Source organism: Solanum dulcamara, chromosome 6 (assembly GCF_947179165.1).
Source record: "Solanum dulcamara chromosome 6, daSolDulc1.2, whole genome shotgun sequence".
NCBI lineage: Eukaryota > Viridiplantae > Streptophyta > Magnoliopsida > Solanales > Solanaceae > Solanum > Solanum dulcamara.
The window spans coordinates 58270016-58287893 of NC_077242.1; the positions used below are offsets into that span (position 1 = coordinate 58270016).

General features: G+C 36.2%; 1 pseudogene; it reads right to left on the reverse strand.

The window, feature by feature from the left end:
* Window positions 1-8800: 8800 nt before the first annotated feature.
* Window positions 8801-17534, reverse strand: LOC129891191 (uncharacterized; annotated as a pseudogene).
* Between the last annotated feature and the right edge of the window lie 344 nt (window positions 17535-17878).

Here is a 17878-nt window from a genome sequence, read left to right on the forward strand (position 1 = left end):
AAACCAGAAGGATTGGGCCAAGTTGTTGGACACTTCCCAATTCTCTTATAATCTGCAGCGGAGTGAGGCCACAGGGCGGAGTCCTTTTGAATTAGCTACTGGGCAGCAGCCCAACACACCTCAGTCGCTACCTGTTGACGCCGACTTAAAGAGCCCGGGGGCGTATCACATGGAAAAGGCCTGGGAAGAGCAAATCGACCTTGCAAGGTCCTATCTTGACAAGGAAGCCCGGAAGATGATGAAATTTGCTGATCGTAAGCGGCGTCCCACTGATTACCGTATTGGGGATAAGGTGATGGTCAAACTTAATCCCCGACAATTCAAGTCGTTGAGGAAGGTGAATCAAAACCTGATTCGACGATATGAAGGGCCTTTTGAGATCATTGCCAAGGCAGGCAAGATTTCTTATAGGGTCGACATGCCACATCATTTGAAGATACACCCTGTCTTCCATGCTAGTCAATTGAAACCTTACTTTGAAGATACGGAAGACAAAGGGCGAGGACAAGGAAGTCGTCCCCAAATCTTTATTGCTCCACCAGCCGTAGACAAGTAGATTGAGGCAATCATTGACCATCAGTTGGTACGCGACAAGGGGTGGAATAATTCCAGTGCGCAGTTCCTTGTACACCGGAAAGGGACTTTGTCAGAGGAAGCAACTTGGGAGAAGTATGAGGACTTGTGGCAGTTCCGCCGCAAGGTCCAAGAATACTTGTTATGCTGTGGCGCCGGGGTCATCGCCAACTCAGGTGGGGGAACGTGTGCTGCCCCGCACGCAGCTACACTGGATCACAGCAGCAGCTTGGTGGTCCAGGCAGCTTGTGAAGCTGTGCCAGCATCTAGCCTGCAACCTTGGGGACTGTGAGCAGTCCTGTCAGCTTTTGACAGCTTTTGAATATTTTATTATTGCTTGTATAGACAGCAATAGTAGAGGGAATCATTGGGCTAATAGCCTTTGTTTTATTTCTGTATTTATATAAGCCCTTTGGGCAGCACATATTGTAGCTAATCTTGAAATCATATATCAGAAAATTGGTCTTTGCCTCCCAAAGCTTCTCCCTCTCTTTATTTTCAGTTTGTGGCTGTTGTGTGGACGTTTTTGTTCCTGCACTTGGTGTGCTTTCTTGTTGATCAGGACTGAACTTAGGCAAGCCGTGCACGCTGTTTAGGTTGTACCATGTGCTGTAGAAATTATCCCGTGACAGTAGACCCTTATTGTCATGCAGGTCGGAAAACCTGCATACTTCTTTGTCTCTGAAGTTTCATTATGACTTCATGTTATGAATCTTCTACAGGCCTACGACTCATCCTATTGAGTCGTAGGACCTTTTCTGAGATAGGTCCTGAACAAGCTCAAAGACTCACTCTACGACTCTGCAAATCATAAAGTGACTCATAAACTTGAGGTCAGTCAATATTTTTGAGAAATTCTCTTTGTTTCCGACTTCTTAGGTATTACAATATCTCCCTCTTGGGAACATTCATCCTCAAATGAGATTCAACTAGCATAGAAAGGACACGGAAATAGGACTAGCAACCTAACATGAACACAATGACACCGTAAAATGCATAGAACATGAGATTTTCAAACTTAACATAAAATATGACTTTAAAATCAATCTTCAAGAATATACATGCATATGAATGACATAAGAAAAACTGAATACGTAGGAGTTCAATCGATTTGAATAAGAACAACTTAATACCTTAGGCTTGAGTAGAGGAAAAGAGATACGGGTATCATTTCATCATATTCGTCTTCGCTTTGCATGTAGCACTCTCTACTTGTTAATTTCTCCACAACACTTTGATGGACATAACTTTCTTGTTTCTTAACCTCTTCACTTGCCGGTCTAGAATTTCCACCAAAACCTCCTCATAAGTAAAGTTCTCCGATGACACAATAGGATTTGGATCACCCACAAACTTTCTCAACATAGATATATGAAACACTAGATGAACCATAGCCAACCCCAATGGCAATTCTAACTCATATGCTACCTTGCCAATACGCTTCATGATCTACAAGGTCCTACATATCTAGGAATCAATTTTCCTTTCGTGCCAAAACATATTACACCCTTCAAGGGAAAAACCTTCAGATACACCCAATCATCCACATCAAACTCAAGCTCTCTTCTTCTAATGTCTGAATAGGATTTTTGACGACTTTGAGCCATCTTCAACCTTTCTCTTATGAGCCTTACCTTCTCTATTGCATATACTACCAAATCAAACAAATCAATACCATCTCGCCCACTTTGAACCATCCCACCGGGGATCTACATCTTCCATACAAGGCTTCAAAAGGAGATATTTAGTGCTAGAGTGATAATTATTATTGTAGTCAAACTCAATCAATGGAAAATGCTCATCCCAATTTCCTTTAAAATCAATGACACATCACCTTAACATATCCTCCAAAGTTTTTGAATCATTTTTTTGGCTTGACCATGGGTTTGAGAATGAAAAAGGGTATTTATCTTGACTTTTGTACCAAGACCCCTTTCAAATGACTTCCAAAAATGTGAAGTGAATTGAGTACCTCGATCCGATATAATAGACAAGGGAACACCATGAAGCTTTACAATTTGTGAATATATAATATAGCATAATCTTTGGCACCATAAGAAGTACCGGTGGAAAATGTGTCGACTTAGTCATTCGGTTCACTATAATCCAAATAGAATCATGTTGCTTTCTAGTACGAGGCAAATCCGTTACAAAGTCCATATTTACATCTTTCCACTTCCAAGTAGGAATCTCAATGTCTTGAGCTAAACCTCATGGTTTTTGATGCTCAACTTTCATTGTTGACGATTTGGACACTTAGCCACAAACTCTGTTATGTCCTTCTTCACATCATTCCACCAATACACTTCTCTTAAATCACGATATATCTTGATGGATCTCGGATGAATCGAATACCGATAACTATGGGCCTCATTCAATATCAATTCCCTTAGTCCATCCACATTAGGAACACACAAACGACCTTGGTATCAAAGCATTCTATCTCCCCCTTGGGAGAAAGCCTCAATGGCTTTTTCGGCGACCGACTTCTTCAATTCAACCAAAACTGGATCATGGTCTTGTTTGGCCTTAATGTCTGTGACAAGAGATGATTCTGAGGCATTATGTACAAGGACACACCCATCCTTAGAGTCAAACAAATGCACACCTAAACAAGTCAATCTACGACCATCCATAACCAACTCCTTCTTACCTTCCTCAACATGAGCAACGCTAATCATAGACAGCCGATTAAGAGCACCAACTACAACATTTGCTTCACCCAAATGGTATAATACACTCATATTGCAAGCCATATCCTTTGCCTAAGGTTCAAGTCCCTTTGGCTAAACACATATTTCAAGCTTTTGTGGTCGGTAAATACATCAACATGCACCTAATAAAGATATTGACATCAAATTTTTAAAGCAAACACAATCGCTGCAAGTACAAGATCGTGGGGTTGGATAATTCCGTTCATGCACTTTAAGTTGTCTAAAGGAATATGCTATAACCTTACTATATTACATCAAAACATAATCCAAACCAACACGTGAGGCATCACAATAGACAACAAACCCATCCGAACCTTTGGAAATGTCAAAATAGGAGCTGACGTAAGACGATCATTCAATATTTGGAAATACTTCTCACATTCGTCTGACCATTGGAATTTCACCTCATTTTGGGTCAACCTAATCAAAGGAGAAGCAATAAAAGAAAACCTTTCAACAAACCCTCTATAGTATCCGGCCAAACCCAAAAAGCTTCTAAAATTCGTAGTAGACAATGGTCTAGGCCAATTCTTTACCGCTTACATCTTCTTTGGATCAACCTTAATCCCATCACCAGACACCACATTGCCAAAAAATGCAACTTCTCTTAGCCAAAATTCGCTCTTACTAAACTTGGAAAATAGTTGCTTATCCCTTAACATTTGCAACACAATCATTAAATGACCCATATGATCTTTCTCATTTATAGAGTAAATCAAAATATCATAAATGAACACCACCACAAACATATTTGAGTACGACTTGAAAATACAATTCATCAAATCCATAAAGATAGCGGGAGCATTAGTCAACCCAAATGACATGAATAAGAATTTGCAATGACCAGACCTTGTTCAAAATGTCGTCTTGGGAATATCACACTCTCTTACCCTTAATTGGTGATAACTGGAATGGAGATCAATCTTTGAGAAGAACTTGCCCCTTGCAATTGGTTAAACAAATCATTTATCATAGGAATTAGATACTTATTCTTTATGGTGACCTTATTCAATTGCCAATAGTCTATACGTATTTGGAGTGACTCATCTTTCTTCCTAACAAACAATACGGGAGCACCCCATGATGAAATACTTGGCCTTATGAAACCCTTATCTAATAAGTCTCTTAATTGCTCTTTTAACTCCTTAAGTTCCGCTGGGACCATACGGTTAGGAGGGATACAAATAGGTCGAGTATCGAGCAAGAGATCTATTCCAAAGTCAATTTTTCTTTTGGGAGGAAAATCGGGCAAGTCATCAGGAAACATATCGAGAAACTCATTAACTATAGAGACCAACTCAAGAGTAGGAATTTTGGAATCAACATCCTTAACACGCATTATATGATAAATGCACCGCACCCTTTGGAAATCATTTTTTGGGCCTTGAGACATGAGATGAATCGAACCTTAACCACCGAATCATTACCCTTCCATTCAAGAATAGGCTCATTAGGAAACCAAAACTTGACCCTATGGGTTTTACAATCAATGGATGCATAAGAGGCATGTAACCAATCCATACAAAGAATAATGTCAAAATCGGTCGTTTAGTTCAACCAGATCACAAGGGATAACTTTATGCAAGATCGACATGGGACAATTTCTATAAACTCTCTTGACTAAAACCGAATCATCAACGGGAGTATAAACCAAAAAAGGCTCTAACAAAACCAAAAAAGGCTCTAACAAGACCTCGGGGCACACATCAAACCTCATAGCAAGGGAAGGAGTAACAAAAACAAGTTAGCACCCAGATCAAGCAATGCATAAACATCAAAGTGAAAGACTCGTAACATACCAGTGACCACATCGGGAGACTTCTTAACATCTTGCCTAGCATAAAGAGCATATGTCACGACCCGAACTAGGGCCAGGCAATGACACGACGATCGAAACCCTGAAGGGCTCCAACCAAGTCTCTTGACATATCATACATGAACACATACAAGGCATAATAAGCATCAACTCAATAGACTAAAATAAATTTGCAGAAGTATCATAGATAAGTCAAAAGACAGCATATATGAATACACAAGACGTCCAACAAGTCTCTACATAGACAATGTGGCGGGGGCTAAGACAAGTTCCTAGCTCACCCTAAATGAAGGAAAATAGTCTTTGACATGAAAAAAACTCATAATCTTTCCTTCAACAAATGAGGACTCACCAAGATTGGAATATAGCAACTCAACTATAACTACGTGGAGGATGGATGTGATCATCAACCCCTACTGATACAATGTAGGCAAATATGTTAAAGTACGTTTGAATGTACTAAGTATGTGGGCATTCCATACAATGTAAAGCATTAGATACAATGGTCAAAATAATATACATGATATAGAAGAGGATAAGCAAGGCCATGAGAGAAATCATAATGATCAAAGCATTAAGAGACATAATTGAGATAATCGAGAACATAAAAGAGAATATACATATGTGGGAGACAACCGTAACCAAAATTAAGACTATGCGAGCTATAACTTGGAATCCGATGATCCCCACATTGAGAAGGGAGGAGGATACTTGTCAAGGTAGGCTCTGTCTAGTCATTGTCGTCATTAAGAGAAATAGGTGGATCCACTAGCTAAGACATAAAGGCGACCTATGGTGACAACGTAGTTTAAAGGACTAGAAGTTGCTACTAAGGCTTAGGTCGAGCCCCCACTTCAAATTCCTCTCTGTACTAAGTATATCATCCCACGAAATACATATCATAATCACAATCATAGTAATAGATCATACTTTCATAAAATCATAGCTTCTCATAATCATACTTCATAATAGGCTCAGAGGAATAGCTCATTAAGAATCTCAAGTCACCCATGAAGGATCTTAATTCACCTTTTACATTTAGTTGATCATCATATAATGTGGGTGTAGCCCTTCCATCATTAATCATTCTTTTCATATAACATCATTAGAGTCTTAGGTCACCTTCCTCATTAAAGATCCTAAGTCACTCTCTTCCATAGACTTGCATGCAACTCATGTTTAGAACATACTTGAAATTACACTTGAATAATCATACATGAATGAAATTGTTATGCATGAATCTTTGTGAACTAAGTTAACATCATGCAATCTAGTTGTAATTCAGGCTTAGCTGAGAGGCTAAATCATATATAAAATGTAATTCATGAACTTGAAAGGGTAGTTGATAAGGGATAGAGCTCAAATACGTGAAAGGAATGACATAGGAAAGAATCAGGGCAGTGGCGCACTACTGGCACGCCGCCCCAGGCCTCAAACTTCAGAGACTAGAGCCTGGCACACTACTGGCTCACCGCCCCAGCCTCTAAACTTTAAAGGGATTGTCTTGGAGTGATGGTGGCGCGCTGCCCCAGCCTTTTTCCGGAAAATTTCTAGATTTTTCATCGGTTTTCATTAGTTTTCATCCCCTATAATGCGATCTTAAGCCCTAATTAGCAATATAATGAATTATATGAGGAATCTACCAATTCCAAGCAATTGTTTATCAATTTATGCCAAAAAATAGATTTGAATTCACAATATACATCATAGTTCATACAATTGAAATCGAAATTGAGAAGATTCAAAGATGTAATTGAAATTCATGGAAGATTTAAGAAATTATTTGAACTCCATGGGTGAAAGGTACCCATGGATGAAACCCAGATAGCTTGAATATGAATTATGAAGAAAAACTTGAAGATCAATGAAGAAATTGGGAGAATCCTTGCTAGGTCTTCAATGGAGGTCTAGAGAGCCTTTTGTATAGAGAGGATTTTTAGGATGAGTGATTAGTGAATGAATGAGGAGAATTTAAGCTTTGGGGATTAAATTGATTAGGAACCTAGCCCTAAAACTATCTAGATTCATCCCCCCTTTAAAAATAGGGAAAAGTCTATAATGCCATTAATGAAAATCTCCCTTGACCCATCAATGAACTCACCAAGGCTAATTATTCACCTTATTATATCATACGCTATCTTTCTCATACCCAGGATAGTACAATATCTCCCCCTTGGGAACATTCGTTCTCGAATGAGATAGGAGCTAGTTTGAGTAAAATAGAGTGGGTATGCAACAACCCAACATGAATGCAATAATGCAACTTCTAAACATCAAGATCATTTAAAAATCATTTTCATGATATGCATGCATATGTCATGACAAAGAGAAGTCGAAATTTTAGAGGATTTGAGTATAGATGTCTAAATACCAAGGATGGATCAGAAGGAAAGAGGTAATGATATCGTTTCCTCATGTTCGCTTCCACTTCCCATGTAGCGCTTTCAACTTCTCTATTCTTCCATAAGACCTTAACATATACAACTTCCTTGTTTCTCAAGCTTTTCACTTGGCGGTCCAAAATCTCAACCGGAATCTCCTCATAAGTCAAGTTCTTTTCAATACTCATATTTTTCATTTGCACAATAGAATTTGGATCAGCCACAAATTTCCTCAACATTGATACATGAAACACCTGATGAACCATAGACAACTCCAATGTCAAGTCTAACTCATATGCCACCTTGCCAATACGCTTCAAGATTTTGTAGGGGCCCACATATCTTCGGCTCAACTTTTCCTTCTTACAAAAATGCATTACATCCTTCATAGGCAAAATCTTAAAATAGACTCAATCATCTACACTAAACTCAAGGTCTCTTTTCCTATTGTCCGAATAGGACTTTTGGCGACTTTGGGAAGCCTTTAGCCTTTCCTTTATAAAACTTACCTTTTCCATAACATCAAATACCAAATCAGGACGGATCAATGCTACCTCACCTACTTCAAACCATCCCACCAAGGACCTACATCTTCTCCCATATAAAGCTTTAAAAGGGGTCATTTCAATGCTTGAGTGATAAACGGTTGTTGTAGGCAAACTCAATCAATGGTAGACGCTCATCCCAACTTCCTTTGAAATCAATAACACATGCCCTCAACATATCCTCCAAAATTTGAGTTATTCTTTTGGCTTGACCATCGGTTAAAAAATGGAAAGTGGTACTTAGCTTGACTCTTGTACCAAGGCCCTCACTACAACATTTTATGCCTATAGCCACCCTAGAAAAGTGTGACTTAAACTATCAAAAAGTACGACTTTTGATCAAATGCCACACTTTTTGACTTTAAGTCACGCTTTTCAAGGAGTGGCCTAAAAGAAGCATAACCTTAGACTTAAGGCTACGCTTTGCAGATAAAAAGGCCACACTTTGTAGTACCATATATAGCAACACTTCGATCTCATATAACTACACTTTTAAGCATGACCTTTTCTTCCTTTTTGGCCACACTTCTAAAGCGTGTCATTTTCTTGCTTATCTACAGCAACACTTAAAAAGTGTAGTATTTTCCAATATACATACCACAATTTACAATTAATAAGCTACACAATTGACATTCCTATGGCTACACTTTGTAAGTGTTGCAATGTTATTTTGGCTATATAAATATTTATAAGCCATAATTTCTAATTGAAAAATTACAATATTGGTTTTGGAATAAATAATCTGAAGCACTAAATTAGCTAACAAATAAATTCAAATGTATAACAATAAACTTCAATAAACAATTTTGTCTTGTACTACACATACTTATAAAGCAAAATTTTTTAAATGTGTACTAGGAATGAATTTCACAAAACCAAATATTATGTTTTCACTTTTACAAAAGTTCAAAAATTCTTCATTATCCACTTCAATAGATCGAATTGACTCGTGGCCACCATTCAAATTTGATCACCTGCATTTTCCTACACATTCAAAAATGAAAATGAAAAATGACAAACAAATCATGTTCAACAAATCGAGCATTAAATAGAAACCATGTTCATGTTATAAGATCATGCCTAAATTAATACTAGTGCAATCCAACTTGGACTTAATCAAACAAATACTGGCACAAAGTTACCTTTCATAATCATGTTCATGTTATAAGATCAAGCCTAAATTGCCTTTCATTCTTACTCTTTCATATAATAATATCTCATTGGCCAGTAAGAACAAAGTTAATTTTACTTGGCCCGAATCTCTTAATTCGTTAGGACTGGCCGCATGTGAAGTGAAAGAATTGGAGTTTCTAAGATCTACAAAGCAGCTTTCCGACTTTAATCTTTCAAATAATAAGATTCAAGGAAGAATCCCTGATTGGGCATGGTCTAACCGGATGGTTTCATTGGCAGATACTCCTTCTGAAAAGGATGATAAAGAGACTGTACATGTTCATAAGGGGATAGATCAGAGTAATTACTTCGGAAAACCATCTTCACCATTTGGTACGTCAACAAAGGAAATACATCAACAAACAAAACAAGGGATGAGTTGAATGAAGAACAACTAGACAAAGTGGAGGCAAATTCCACACCTATTCCAGAATCTTAAATTTGTTTTATATTTAACTTTCCTGTGAATATGAAATATAAAATACCTTTTGAAGAACAGAAGCATGAGTTGATCCAGAAGAATGTGGAAGATTTTGGCCTGTTATAGATTGTGCACTACTTGCATCAACAGGTGAAGCAAGGTTAGATCCGACACACCCTGGTATATCTTGAACATTCAATCCTGGGTTGTTTTGCAGCAATTGACTAAATAAATGTCTCATTTCTTCTCTCATTTCATTCATTTCTTCCTTTAGAGAAGTGATTTCATTGGCATGCTTTGTTTAAGCTTGTTAGTTTCCTCATCTTTTTTCAGAGAACTTGTTGTCACTGATCTACCATAGCATCAAAGTCAACCAGGCTGCTCCTTCCAAACACTGCCCTAAATGCATCATCTGCTGTTTCCACGGAATTTTGGCGATTCTGAAGTTCAGCCTGTCAAAAAAATTGACATCCATAGTTAACTTTAACTACCATTTATTTTCAGCCAAGATGAGTTTATGATTCATTTAGTTAACTTTAATTATCATCCCTCCCAATCAAATAGTCCAGAGACTCGAGCTTTTTAAAACAAAACTACCATCTACTCCTAACAAAATCAACAGTCCTGCGATAGCGATCAAGAATTGGAAAAAAAAATCTAAAATCTTTTCCCAGAAAACAATTAATCAACAAAGAATTTTCTGGTCTGTTTCACTAACATGATAATAGTTGACTTCCGACAGAAAAAGGGTATTGAACATAGTGGAGGTGGCACTCGTGCAAGATGTGCTATATAACCTAGGACCTAGTTATTTTCAAGACAAAGCTAAAACTGGAGTCTAGTTATAGAAAACTAAAAGGTCACTAAAATGAGGTGCATTGCTTTGTTCTAAGCAGTTGAGACAAAAATATTCCAAGGTCAAACAGCCTTGTAAGTAAGACTGCAGCTTAGCATAAACCTTTCCTGCTATTATTCAAACCTAATTATATCTAGAAAAGCCATGGCAGTGCCGACATTGGAGTAGCTAGATGTCCATCACCAGCTTACTTTGTCAAATAGCAAATAGAAACAGACAGCCAACAACAGGTAAAGAATAGCTCCTGTTAACAATCTAGGACATTCTCAGGGCACAAACTAGCAGGAAAACTTACACACAAAAGAGCCTCACATATTATATGAACTACTACTTGGCTTTTCTATACAAGGCTCGCAGATTATATTAACTACTTGAGTTTTTTTCTTTGTATATCTTTGAAGCAGCAAGACTACATGATGCAAATGTAGCGAGATGGGTCATCCATCAGTACCTCTACATCTTAACACTAGGTGCTATACCAATGAACAAAACATGAATGCATATAGTTTGACCTATCCGTAATGGTTTCATATGTTGCTTTAACAAGCAATATTTGTTATCATTCCCTCCCAACAAATAGTACAACGACTAAAGCAGAGAATGAAAAATAAAATAGCATCCAACAAACAGTCCAACAACTTTGATCAAGAATTCAAAAAATAATAATTTGACATCTCGTCGTACTTGCACAAGAAGAAGAAGAAGAAGACATACCTAATAAAACACAGTGAAGTCACACTCTCCACAACATAAATATTATAAGTCTGAATTAAATTCACTATTAGTCCTCTATAAATGACTTAATATTGCAACTTTGGTATCGGCCTGAACTTCCTTTCCCGTCTTTGTATGAGTTGCAATAAACATTTCAGACTTTGATGATTCCTCGTTGTGTTCTTTGGCTGCACGCTACAAATTATATCAAAAGAAATTAAAAAAAACATCAATATGTTCTGATAAAATACGAAAAAATAAAATTTAAATTTTTTACGAAATATCTGCTAAGTATTACCAAGGCCACACATACTCGTGCAAAATTAATAGGTCCCATTAGATGCCTCCACTTTTGTTTTTTCCTGTTTTGAGAATTCACCTCGCACATGGCCTAAAATTCAATAAAAGAGATGTTTTGATTAATAAATCAAAAAACAAAGATAGATATGATGCAAAATCTGTCAAAATAGTAGAAATGCACTACTTTGGCCTTACTTGAATAGTTGGGTGTTTCCAATACTTGATCAACTGGAGGAATTGAACTTCTGGCATGCCATCAGGACGTTTTGCTAGCATATCCTCAACAATACTATTTTTATCAAAAAATCTCTCTTTAATTTTTTTCTTGTATCGCTTCCAAGCATCACGAAGACCAGTCATCACCCACTTCTCTCCTATTGGAATTAGGAATTTGGACTATGCAAAATAAGATATATTTAGCTTCAGTCAATAATAAACATACAAGAAACATACAATCTTAAAATTGATTATCCTTACATTGACATATTCCCACATGCGGTTTTTAGTATCAAATGGCACTACATGCCAACTAGCGTACGTCAAGTTGATAAATCTAGGATTTCTTGCAATTATTCCTATAAAGCTGGTTAAATCAAACACTATCTTATCTGTTGGTCCCACTGCTTGACCTTTATCAAATGTCACCTCCTCTCTTTCTTCCAAATTTCTTGCTTGAATTCTCTTACACGTTTTTCCTCGAACTTTTTTCTTCTCCAATATTCCTAGATTGATGTAAAAGCCAGGAAATAAGAAATTTATATTATAATGAGTAATAAAATTTACAAAGTTTAAGGAATACCTTTTGTACTACAATCAATGTCGATATCCTCGTCTATAGCACACCCTTTCTCGTTCACTTGATCCAGAAGAGCATCCAATCCTTTATTATGTTCATCAATAAAAGGATCATGCATAAATTCGACATCATCTACTGTGGGGTTATCCTGCTTTGTTTCATCACCTACGTGCATTCCTTGTTTTTTCAGAAACTGGTCAAGACTAGCAGCCGGTAGGACCGACTTCCTCTTTACCTGTTTGCAGTTTGGTAACTCATGGGTATCGTGTTGTTTGGGTATTCCTTATTTTTCCAGAAACTTATCAAGACTGGCGGCCGGTAGGACTGACTTCCTCTTCACATGTTTGGAGTTTGGTAGATCTTGAATATCATGTTGTTCCTCTCCTTCACCTTGTGTTGTTCCAATCACATGTACTGTAGTATTAACATCTGCATTGGAAGACGTTTGGAATCTGAAGTTGTGCATAGGAAATTCAGTTCCTTTCTTTTGAATGGACTCTTCAGATTGAAATAACCTCTGCTTATTTTGTCCTTTCCCTGCAATCATATGTGAAGTACTAAGCTCTTCCCTTAAAGATGATTGAACCACTGATTTGTGCCTAAACAGCTTACTCTTTTGTTGATGTGGAATGGACTCCTCAGGATTCTTTCTTTTATGCAATATTGGAGCATGCTCTTTCTTAGCTTTATCATTATGTTCTTTTGCAAGTTGTTCTCTCTTAATCTTAAATTTGTTGACCAATTCAGCACTTGATCAGTATTGCATATCATAACTCAGATTCTTCAATGGACTTTGAGCTTTGTTCGGATTCGAAAACTTTTTCTTTAATGTTGTTGCTTGATTCATTTTTCTCTCCTTTTAATCTCTTTATTTTCTTTCCCTGCAGTAAGTATAGCTACCAAATCAAAAACTATTATTTCAAAGGGAGGGGACAGTGCCAATTACTGATTGCTAATACAGAGGAAAAGTATTAGTATTGAACACTAGATATTAGTACTAATGGGAAGCTTATTGATGGGAGATTTGAATTCCTAAAAACAAATATTGATATTAGATCTCACAATAAATAATCATTAAAGCATTAATTACTTTACAAATAAATTTTAAAGTCCCGTCTAAGTTTCAGAATCATGTGCTATGAGTTGATAAGATATTTCTTACCTAGTCATGACACTTATGCTAAGCCAAATCAGTGAATTAGAAGGATTTGTGAAAGTTTTCAAGACTCTAGAAGTATAAGAGTAAACAGAGTCTTGTGAGAAGGTTTACTGAAAACCTGATTTCAAAATAAAAAATTCAGGTCATGCTACTTCAAGTGTTATGTAGCCTTTGATGTTCTAAAATTAGGAAGACAAACAGTGGTCATGATCTAAAGTAGGCAAGTATAATCAAATTTTAAGTGCTCCTAATTTTCCGGTTATGCTACTTACCTTTACTAAAATAACTATTCATATCAAGTAATTTAAATTTACACAACCCATATACAAAAAGATTACTGAGTTTAACTAGTTAAACATAAGTAAAGACCTAAGTTAGACTAAGTTAGACTAAGTTATACTCAGTCTTTCACATCTTTTCTCTAACCCCAGAACACAAATAATACTTCGAGTAATCTATAATGAGAGCTTATTGAAACCTTTAAAATTTAATCTATCATAGTCTTTAGGTCATTCCATAAGGATTTTCTAAGTTGTTCATCATATATATTTGGCAGATGATAAAATTTCTTACCTAGTCATGGCCCTTATGATAAGCCAAACTCAAATTTAAATCCACAGATAACAAAATAGAAGAAGATGGCTGTGAATCCAATTTCCCTTCTCCTGCATATAACAAAATTAAGTATGCATTCTCCATATTTTCCTGGTCGATTTAAAAAATAAAGTTTGTCGTCTATATATTTTCCTACACCTAAGTGTACTTATAAGAATGAAATCAGGTTGCTTTCTTAAAGACAAAACTTGTCTCGGAAGATGCATATTTAGGCTACTCAATAATACGTTAAACTAACTGATTTACACAATTTTGATTAAATGAATGCTCAAAACTTGTTCATGTCTCCATAGTTTTTCAGTTCATGCTACTACCCTTGAACTAAATTACCAAGTTTAAACAGCTTAACATAAATAAATATCTAACTTTGCTTTTCAGAAAGTACAGAAATAGTATGGAACAATAGAAAGTCTGTTTTCAAGAAGAAATCATGAACTATTAGAATTGCACTAAATAATACCTACAAATCTATACACTTCAGTCAGAAACATTAGAGTAGATTGCTTACCAATATAAAATAAAATGAGGATGTTCCAGCAGTTCCCTGATATCGAAAGAACCCACAAGCCAGCAATAACCTGCAAGTAATTTTTGCATCTAAACAGAAAAAAGATGACACTAAAATGTAGAACCAACAAGAAGTTGGGCTCAAGCTGATTCTCTCAGGATAATGGATTCAAATTATAAAAACATGGACATGATGACATACAACGAGGAATTTCTTTAAGTCTGAGTTTAATATAAGTTATTCAAAAATTTCTGCCTAAAAAACTAGAGGTACAGAAGTCTCAGAAGCTTTGTTTAAGGTAGAGAAGATTACATCAACTTTACTATTAGGTCAATTAGATAAATTTTAAGGCTACAAACTAGTAGTCCAACTAGATGAATTTTAAAGTTACAAACTAGTAGGCCAAACCAAACTAACGGATTACATTGGAAAAAACAACTCTTACGGCTTGAATCACAAACTAAAAGTTGATAGTAAATAGTAGACACTAAAGTCTAGAACTTGAATGACTCAATAATTCATACAAATTAGATGCCATTGAAATTGTTGTTTATGGGAAAATAGTTACTATATTAATTAGTATATAACTAAATTGAATTGGAAAGAAATAAAAATAGAAGGACTAGAATTTTATTTTTTTATAAAAAGGGGCAGATTGCAAAGAATACAAAACAGAATAAAAAAACAGAGGAATGAGAAGCTGTGCACAGTGCATTGCATATTGGTTAAAAGTTGCGAAAGAAGAAGAGAATGAGAAAGTGTTGATTGTCGCAAATAATGGGAGAAAGAAGAACAAAGAAGAAGAAGAAGAAGAAGAAGAAGAAGAACAGAGAAGGCGTACCTGAAATGTGGAGAGAAGTCGCTGAAGTCTGAACACTAGTAGTAATAGGCGACAAGGCTTCGCCTGCGTCTCTCCATAGTCGCTTTGGTGAGCACCTTTCACAACACTGGAAGGAACAAATGAAGAATAAATCAAAGAAGAATTGTGATCAAATTCAGCAGCCTGAATCATTGTCTGTCATGGAATCCTTACATGTTACTTCTAGTGCACGTGTAAGAGATAAAAGAATTGATTCTCACAAAACAACAACACATATTATTGGAGCTCACTAGAGAAAGGAGAAATTAGAAACTCCATCACTAGAAAGAAAATTTGGTTGGGGGCTTTTGAAACTACTGAAGAAGCTTCCCACACTTATCAACCTAAGGAGCTCGAGTTTCAGAAACTAGTCAAGGCGAAGAAGTAACAACATAATACTAATTAGCATACTAATTCTAAGCAAGAGAAGGCGAAGAGAAATTAGTGAATGTTAAGAGAGAACATGAATATCAACATTGTCATGAATAATTTTATCCCGAATCAGCTTATCAGTCTAATGAAAAATAGAAATTCCCGTGCTTAACGGCTAATGCCCACAACAAAGAATCATCTGATGGGTGTAATACTACTATAAGCTAGAATCCTAAAGCCAAGAAAAGCTTTGTTGAGATCAAAAGACAAACATACGGGAGATATACAGTTGTGACTACAAACTGAGTTAACCAGAGGACAGTGTGGTTTGGCACTTTTGAAACTATTGAAGAGGCTTCAACAGTGTACTTGCCCTAGGAACAACCTCACTTGTCAATGGCTTAGATAAATCTACATATGACCAGATATCCAAGCCTTCATGCTAAAAAAGAGTTGGTAAGTTCATAAAGTTTTGTTTGTGAACAGCTTCTTCACTATGCTATCATTTTCTAATTGATCGGCCATTGTTTAATGAAGGTGGGAATATAACAAAGGGAAACGTTGTAAGGGCCTCCCTTCAAATAAAGAGGGCTATCGAAATGAATTATTGACATGTACCAATATAAGTTAACCGTAAAAAAAGTAGAGCAGTTTGTCCCTCTTCCACAGAATCTGGTGGTCAAGGCAATTAGTTTAATTTTATAAACTGCAGTTCTAAAACATATTGTGTCAGACTAGGATATATCTGTCTAAATTAGCAACCTTGTAAGAGAATAGTGATACTTCATCAGCATTTAAGACATTGCGAGTTCATTCTGATAGATAATATTGTTCAAAGGCTATATGTAAAAGCTAAGTGTTCGAGTCAAAACTCTTTAGAGGTTTGAAACTCAGAGAAAAAAAACAGATATTTAGTGCAAGTGGGAAACATTTTATGTGCACCTTAAAAAACCTTAAATAATGGGAGAATTTTTATGTCAAAAGCTTTATCTAAGGATAAATTATTTGTTCTTTACCTATTAACAGAAATCAAACTTTTTCTAAATCATTTTAGGGTTCTTCAGCAAACATCATTTGAATCAAGCAACAACCATAACAAAGTTCTAATTTTGCATAAAAAAAACACATTTCAGTTCATAGATAGCATAAAAATCTTCCAATGTAGAACAACTAACAAATCATTGGTAAACAAGCAAAAACCAACACAAATCGTATCAACAACACAAGAAAATCAAAACTCACAAGCCAAATGTGTAACCCCACGCAATAAACCCAGATGTTTAACTGGTTGAGTATTTTTCCAGTTAATCACTTCAAAATAGTTTGTTTTCTCCGCATTCAATAAAACCAGATCTTAAACAATAGAAACTTCTATCTGACGAAACAAAAACCATTCTGATGTGATGAAGCTTTTGTGAATGATTTAAAGCTTCAAAGAATTCAAAAGAAAAAACCCTCCCGATGCACAAGCTTCATAAACCCAGATCGTTCATCATCTATATGCAAAGCACTGTAGTCACAATTTCTGAGATGTGTAGTGATTTGGGCACTAATTTCTTAACAAATATGGGCACTAATTTTTGAGAGGTTTATCTGAGGGTAGTGATTTGGGAAAAACCTTTAAAGAGGTACGCTTTTTTTAATGCAATTAAAAATTGGAGGGAGACTTAAATATGTTGGAGGGAATTTCACAATAAGGCCACACTCGCAAAATGTTGCTTTTAGAATTATAAAAATAGAACACTTTAAAAGTGTAATCATATGTGTAAAATAGGTGTTGCCAATTATAGTACGATGTGGCAACGCTTATAAAGTGTAGCTTATACCACTAAAGAGCACTATTCACAAGCGTTGCCAATTTTACCGTGGACAAAAGCTAAAAATAAAGGCTACACTTTAAAAGCGTACACACAAATATTGTAGGCAACACTTTACAAGCGTTGTCCCAATTCGGTGTGGCCTTAGGCCTAAAATGTTGTAGTGCCTTTTGGAACGACTTTCAAAAATATGAAGTGAATTGAGTACCTTGATCTGATATAATAGACAAGGGAACACCATGAAGCTTCACCAACTCAC